Raw genomic sequence first — 6531 nt, 5'->3', positions numbered from 1 at the left:
GTATTCTGGATGTCAACCTCACTAATACTGTTTTAAAGTGTATTCTGGATGTCAACCTCACTAATACTGTTTTAAAGTGTATTCTGGATGTCAACTTCACTAGTATTGTTTCCCATTTCACTCTGTTGATTGTTTCCTTCGCTGCACAGAAGTCCTTACATATAATGTAGCCCATTTGCCCATTTTTGCTTTTGTTGCCCGTGCTTTCAGTGGCATATACAAGAAATCCTTGCCAGAGCCAAAGCCATGAAGGTTTCCCCCTGCTTTCTTCTAGTTTTACAGTTTTGTATTTTATATCTAGGTCTTCAACCCATTTTGTGTTAGTTTTTGAACCTGGTGTAATGTAAATATACAACTGCACACTCTCTGGTGTGGATATCCAGTTTTGCCAACACCGTTTGTTGGAGACTATCCTTTCCCCACTTGGTACCTTTGTCAAAGATCACCTGACCATACACGCAAGGGTTTATTCACTACACACAAAGACCATACACACAAGGGTTTATTTCTGAGCTCTCTATTCTGTTCCATTGGTCCATTTCTCTGTCTTTATGCCAGTACTATCTTGTTTTGATTACTGTAGCTTTATAATATGTTTTGAAGTCAGGAAGTCTGAAGTCTCCATCTTTGTTTTTCTTTCCCAAAATTATTTTAGCTATTTAGAGTCCTTTATGAGTCTCTTTGAATTTTAGAATTTTTTTCTATTTCTGCAAAAAGTGGGGTTTTAGTAGGGATTGCAGTGACTATGTAGATAGCTTTGGCCAGTATGAACACTTTAACAATTTAAAGCCCTTTAATCCATGAACATGGGATGTCTTTTCATGTATTCATTCTTTCCTACATTTTTTGTTGTTGTTAATATGTGTTTGTCCGAGTGTATGTGTACGTATGAGAGAGTTTTAATGGTAGTTAATATAGTTTAATGACTGTTACAGTAGTTTGTAATTCTTTTTCTTTTTTCTTTTTTAAGTGCACATTCAGAGAAATGTTGCCAAACTGCTGTTTCCCATTTTGAGGACTAAATGGGTGAGGTGATAATTTTACTTGACTATTACATTTCAGTGTCAAGGACACATTGTCCTAGACTTTAGAAGTAAGTGAAGCTTATTGGAAGCATCCAGGCGGCCTGCTGACTCCTCTGATATTATATTATGTATAATCTCTAATTGATTTCATCTTTCTAATGTTAAGAAAATATGAGCCTCAAGGTGCACTGAAAAAAATACAGATTATTAGTTATAGTGAGAGACATGGGAAGGGTGTTTGCTAAAAAGAAATTATTTATCTTCCTAATAAAGATGCATCTCCTGGAGACAGTGGATATAATGACTATTTCATATCTAGCTACAGATAAACAAATTTCAAATCCCAATTCCATCATAGTCTAAACTAGGGCAAATTACTTAACTGCCTTGAACTTCCATTTTCATGACTGTAAAATCTGTTTATCAAATCAGGAAAATCAGAGTATAAACCTCACAGGGTTATTAAGTAATATACGCAATAGTACCTCACATGGTAAAATCCCAATTAAGTGTGACCTGTTATTATAGTAACACCCCACCCCAACTTGTCAATTCATCAAAAATTCCAAATACCTATTCCTTGTGCTCATTCTGCTGTTACAACTATCAATAACAATAGGTTACATTTATTACTCACTTTTGTGCCAGGTACACCTAACTTCTTTAAAAACTCATTTCTGCAATTTTGGAATAGATTATCTCATTTAATTCTCACAATGTGTTTATGAGATAGCTGTTATTACTCTTATTTTATAGAAGAGTATTGGGAGAGGCTGTCCGCCATGAGCCCTGAATGTCCCCTGCATGTTCTGGCTGGGTATGCCAAGAATGCAAGGCCCTGAGAGCCATTTCTAAGGGTTAGATGAGCAGCCTTGAGGTGAGATAACATCTTCCCCTAAGATAAAGAGTAGACTACTGTTTACTGTAAAAGCAGTGTATTCCCAGCTCAGTGTTACTCAGCTATCTTGCAAACTCACTGCAGCACCTCCCTGGCTCCTTCACATTGCCCTTGCGGGACTTGGGGAGGAAGAAGACCTGAGGTGAATGTGACACTCACGCTGTGCTGTGCAAGGAATGAAGTCCTGTGTCTCTGACCCAAGAGTCTCATGTCTTCTGCCAGCATCCATGAAGCAGTAACTGGCGAACTTACTAGCTGGCAATAGGGTAAAATCTCAGACCCTGACAAAGAAGTAGTCTGTTTATTTGACAGTGTTCCTACTAGATTCTAGGCTCTGAAAGATAAGGAGCTTGTCCGTCTTCTTCATTCTCGTATATTGAGAACAGAGCAGGATGCCACCGAGATAAATACTTGTTGAAGGAATATGTCAGATGATGTAAGCAATTTACATATGTATCTCATACCATCCTTATCACAACCCTAAAAGTAAGGATTATTATTTCCCTTTGGTTTTTTTTTTTTTTTTTGAGACAGAGTCACCCTCACTAGAGTGTGGTGACATCATAGCTCACAGCAACCTCAAACTCTTGAGCTCAAGTGATTCTCTTGCCTCAGGCTCCAGAGTAGCTGGGACTACAAGCTCCTGCCACAACACCTGGCTATTTTTTAGAGACAGGGTCTTGCTCTGGCTCAAGCTGGTCTCGAACCGTGAGCTTAGGCAATCTACCTGCCTTGGCCTCTTGGAGTGCTAGGATTACAGGCTTGAGCCACTGTGTCAGGCCCATTATTACAAACAAAGAAAGTGAAGGTCAGAGAGCTAAATAACTTGCCTGTGGTCACACTGCTAAGAAAATGAGGCAGTGAAGATTGAAACCCAGTCTTGTCAAACTTTAAAGCCTATTGTTCAATAATAACTCACTCAATAAGGCAAGATATTTTTAAAGTTATTCTTTCTTGCTTTTAAAAGATATTTTCTTGAAATTTCACATATAGAATACAATATCTTTTTCTCATTTTGCTGGATGATTCGATTGCCTGCTGCCCCCCAGGTAGCTGAGAGGGTCTGGGTGTCTGAATTGCACACGACTCTCCCATCTCCCAGGACCTGCCTCCTTCAAACCAGCTCGGAGGCCGGTCTTTATCTCCATCAAAGCTGTATTTGTTCGTTCTTGATAAAAACAAAAGAGGAAAATAATTTCACAATGCTGTACAATGGAAAAATGCCCTTTTATAGCCGGAGATATGAAAATTGCTAGAGAAAAGCTACATGGTTTTCCTTAAGGTCCCAAACTGTGTCCTTTCCCTGGACTTCCATGGGGTGAGCTCCACACAGGGTGACCTAGAGGTTAAAGAATGTAGTTCAACTCAAGTGCTCTATGTTAAAACAAGAACTCTGTGGTCTGCTGCACATTGTTTAAAAACTATCTCTTTTTTTTTAATTAATAGGCTTTGTCTTTTAGAACTGTATGTCGTTTTTAATAAGCATTTTTTCTAGGAATTGTGACTGTGTTTCTGTTTACTATGCAAGTTGTCTGTCAAAATCCAGACGGAGTAGTTCTCCTGTTTCCGATGTGCAGCTATAAGTACGTTAGCAGTCCTTTGGGGGGATTTATACAGATTGTGTACACGTGTGTGTTTCTGAATCCTAGCATTTTTGATAACATGACTAAGTTATCAAAATCACATCATATTCTCTGAGATCTGCTCTTACTGAAGTGGATCAATGATGAAAATGGAAGAAAATGTTACAGTCCTGGCAGACTGTAACAGCGCGACGCAAGGGCCGGAAAGGCGTCCACTGCATCCACTGCTCACTCTCGCTTCGTCCGCCCTCAGCCGTGCCCTGTGGGAGGAAACCTGCACCTGCTCTGCCACACTCTCTTATTTTCTTTATTTCTTTTTTCTTTTTTTTTTTGCAGTTTTTGGCAGGGGCTGGGTTTGAATCCACCACCTCCGGCATATGGGGCCAGTGCCCTACTCCTTTGGGCCACAGGCCCCGCCCCACACTCTCTTCATTCATTCTCTCGTTCCCCTGTCAATTGCTTTCCGATTGCTCTGTGCCCAGCACTGTGCTGGTCCCGGAGAACACAGCTGTAAACAAGGCAGGCCAAGTCCTGCCCTCATGTAGCTTTCATTCTAGAGGAACAAAACTTCTCCACTAGAGAATCTCGTCTATTTTAAGAGACCTGCCACCTTTCTCTGGGGCTGGCACAGTGTTACCGCCTGCCTCTGTGTCTTATCCCCAGAGGCGGCCACAGTCTATGACAGAGTGTGACTGTCTTAGCTCAATTTTCTATCTACTGACAGTGAAGCCACATTAAGGTTGAATCTGGTCAAAGTTTGATGTGACACTCAGTATGCCCTGATGTGTCAGCTGAGAACCAATGTCAGGAAAAGTTTAAACAGATGTGAGATTTAGTTTAGTTTGGGAAGATACACAGGCCTAGGGAGCAGCGAATCACAGGGCATTTTGTTGCCCCCATGGCAGCAAGGTCAGGGCTCAGTACTGGCTTGCTGATTCACTAGTGTTACTCTGGGAAGAATAAAGGATTAAGAGATTATACCTAACACGTGGAATAGTAACAGCTGCCAAAGGCAAAGTCTGTGGAACCACGCTGCCTTAGCTTAAACTCCAGCTGCTTCACTTACTGTGTGGCCTTAAGCAAGTCATTTAACCTCTCTGTGCTTTCATGTCCTTATCTGTAAAATGAGGCAAAATCATGGTAGTGATCTTAGAGGGTTATAAGGATCCTTAACAGTAGCATACATATGCTTAGGACAAACAGTGTCTGGCATATTATAAGTGCTTTATATGTCCCAAAGGGAAGCTGTTATTATCATTATTACCTCCTAGTGAAGTGAGGGAGGCAGAAAAGGCTACAACAGATTGTGTGTGTTTATTTTTCTCCCTCTTATTTCTGCATCCCAGATCCTTCCAGCATATTTGCAGTATTGGAGTAGACCTTTATCAATGACAAATTTGTGATAATTTGTTAGAGAGCAGATGTTTGAATAGTGACTTTTTCTCTTAAGTGGTCTTTGAGTCCAAAAGTAATGCTCACTTTTCCTGTTATACTTTATATAAGAGATTGAGAGAAAGTTTCCCAGGCCTAATCAGGCCAATATCCAAATCCAAGACAGTAATTTTTTAGCAGCTTTTAAAATTTATTTATTTTCTTTTTGAAACAGGGTTTCCTTCTATCACCCAGGCTGGAGAGCAGGGACTGGATCGTACTCACTATAAAGTTCAATTCCTGAGCTAAAGTGATCACTTGGCTAATTTTTAAATTTTTTTGTAGAAACAAGGTTTTGCCATGTTGCCCAGAAGTTGTGCTGAACTCCTAGCCTCAAGTAATCTTCCTGCCTTCACCTCCTTGAAGTTCAGGGGTTACAGACATGAGCCACGGTGCCTGGCCTTTAACAGCATTTGACCAGGTCACTAGATGATGCGGATATAAAACCTCCTGAGTTGAGACCAGATGAGAAATGTACTCTCATCTCTTTAGGAAACAGTGTAATCACTGAATTTCATGTCTTTTCTAGCTTTGTTCTAAATCTTGAGATACCACTATTTTTGGCTTACTTTTTAAGAACCTATATCTTTGAGAAAGGTTCTACTACCTACGTTAACACCCCATACCTGCAACAAAACAAAATGGGTGGGAGCCGCAGAAAGAGAGGACAAAATGTACATGTAGCAGAATGACGAAGAAAGAGGCTGCTGGAATATAGTTCAGACCTATAGGTTCACTTTTCACTGGCCCTTTTGAAAACAGCCTACATCATGTCTATTCAACAATGATCTCCAGAAGCTGAATTATAAATATACTCAGACAATATCCAGACAAATTCTCTTGTCTCCTCACAACTGATTAATTGATTCACTCACTCACCTGGTGATACTTATTTAATGAACATCTAATAATATGCCAAGTGCTGTGAATCATGATGAAAAAGAGAAGCACGGGCCTCCCTTGGGCGGAGTTCATGTTCTCTCGGGGACACACAGAGGGAAGTAGCCAGTCGGTAGCCATTTTGATCTGGGGGACACACAGAGGGAAGTAGTCAGTCGGTAGCCATTTTGACACTGATTGCAAGAAATAAATTGCAGGATTTTGTGAAACATACTAGAAGAAGGTGTTCACTGAGTCCGGGTGGGCTTAAGGGGGTCAGAGAAGGCTTCCTGAAGACATGTCTATTTACATGGAAACTTGAGAGATGGGAAATGTGGGTGCAGGCAGAGAGAAAAGTATGTTTTATTTTATGTATTTATATAGTTTTTATTATATTTCTTTACTCACATTAGAAGCAATTTTTAGGTAATAACTAATTTCATTTTTTAAATTGTTTATACTACTGTCATAATTTGAACCTTTTCTAACCTCTCCAGTCTCCAAACACTCTAATAGCTGTTCACCATCCCACCGCAAACTCTCGGGTACAAAAGAGAATCTGACAGACAAACAGGACCCAAACGTTTAAGGACCTCAAGCTTTGCCAAGGTAAGCTTTTATTTAACTCTGGGTTTTTGTTTTTCTTTCTTTCTTTTTTTTTTTAAAAAAACCTCCTACTGAGACTCTGGGAGGCTGAGGTGGGTAGATTGCCTGA

This window comes from Otolemur garnettii, unplaced genomic scaffold (assembly GCF_000181295.1).
Source record: "Otolemur garnettii isolate 467f Iridium unplaced genomic scaffold, OtoGar3 scaffold00125, whole genome shotgun sequence".
Classification (NCBI taxonomy): Eukaryota; Metazoa; Chordata; class Mammalia; order Primates; family Galagidae; genus Otolemur; species Otolemur garnettii.
The sequence above is the reverse complement of the archived record's forward strand: the minus strand, read 5'-3'. Positions refer to the sequence as shown.